This window comes from Danio aesculapii, chromosome 16 (genome assembly GCF_903798145.1).
Source record: "Danio aesculapii chromosome 16, fDanAes4.1, whole genome shotgun sequence".
NCBI classification, from domain to species: domain Eukaryota; kingdom Metazoa; phylum Chordata; class Actinopteri; order Cypriniformes; family Danionidae; genus Danio; species Danio aesculapii.
The window spans coordinates 33473452-33475451 of NC_079450.1; positions in this window are offsets into that span (position 1 = coordinate 33473452).

Genomic DNA, 2000 nt, shown 5'->3' on the forward strand with positions numbered 1-2000 from the left:
CGCCGTTGTCCTGCCTTTTCTTGTGTCAAAAAGGAAAGTGTGTGTCAAATGGTAAGCTTTGTGGCATCTTGAAGACGATGAAATACATATGCTATTAGGCTTTTATAGTATTTACGCTGACAACTGCTATAAATTCTCTTCTTTGGACACAAAAGTGTTGGGGAAAGTTACTTTTGAAAATTGCATTACAATATTGAGCTATTCTCCTACAAAAGTACAGGGTTCATATACATTGAATTATTTATTTAAAGATTTATTTTTGGCCTTTATTAAGCAGATAGGACAGTTTTACAGACAGGAAGCGAAGTGGGAGAGAGAGGGGAGGGTAGGGACGGGAAATGTCCACGAGCCGGGATTCGAACTCGGGACGCCCTGAAGTGCTACTGCACCATATGTCAGCGCGCTAACCACTAGGCTATTGCACTGACCATATACATTTTTAATACAAAAATTCCATGACTTTTCCATGACTCTCAATTAAATTTTCATGATCTAATGTTTCATGCAATGTCTACATACGTGTGGTAAAAACAACACATGTTAATTTATTATAACATATAGTAAAACACGCAACAATCTAGTTTCAATTTATATTCATTTATTTTATTTTCAGCTTAGTCCCTTTATTAATCTGGGGTCGCCACAGCGGAATGAACCGCCAACCTATCCAGCATGTGTTTTATGCAGCGGATGCCCTTCCAGCTGCAACCCATTACTGGGAAAACACCCATACATTCACCATCTCATTCACACTCATACACTACGGACAATTTTTAGCTTACCTAATTCACCTGTACCGCATGTCTTTGGACTTGTGGGGGAAAACAGAACCCGGAGGAAACCCACACGAACACGGGGAGACCATGTAAAGTCCACACAGAAATGCCAACTGATCCAGCCAAGGCTCGAACCAGTGACCTTCTTGCTGTGAGGTGATAGCGCTACCCACTGCGCCACCACGCCGGCCCTTTATAAACATCCTTATTGTAAACGTATACAAACTAAATAAAAAAGAATATATTATTATGTAGACAGATATATAGTTATATACCTGCTAGACAACCTTATTTGATTGTTATGATGATGTTATCAATAATGTTTGTGGAAATCATTGCTTTAATACAACACATAATTACCTAATACAGAGAGTTCTACAGGTCAGCCACAGAAGACTCAGACACTTGATTAGATCAAGAAGATTTATAATACAGTGAAAGTCCACACTGACAGTCTCTCAGCCATACATACATAGCAATACATAACTCAAACAACACTGTTCCTCATATACACACACACACACACGTTTAAATAAACTACAGTAATTAAACTAAATTAAAATTGCACTTTAGTATTACCGTCAATAGTCTAATCAAATGATTTTCTCCCACTTTTTGTTAGAATGATGTCCGGTACATGATCCTATTTGAACACTTTTAGCTAAAGTTGCTTTAATAACAAAAAAAAGAACTGGTGTAACAGTTAGTTAGCAGAGCTGCTTTTAAAACACATTAATATGGAGTCAATCTAGGGCCATATATACTTGCAAAATAAAACAAAGTTTTGCAAACAAAAAAAGCATTGAGCAAAAATAAATAACTAAATGCAAATCTCCAAAAATCACAAAGTGAAAAACTATTTGAGAAATAAAACTTCATTTTGCTAACAAAAATAAAGAACTGCAAAGGGAAAATTAAGGTTTGAGAAATAAAAATGAAATTTGCAAACAAAAACAGAACTGCAAAGAAAAATCAAACAGTGCAAAAAACCTAAAATATTAGAAATTAAAAAAATTATAAACTATATACAGTTGAAGTCAGAATTATTAGCCCCCCTTTCAATTTATTTTTCTGTTTTTAAATATTTACAAAATGATGTTAAACAGAGCAAGGAAATTTTCACAGTATGTCTGATAATATTTTTTCTTCTGGAGAAAGACTTATTTGTGTTATTTCGGCTAGAATAAAAGCAGTTTTAAATTTTTTAAAAACCATTTTAAGGTC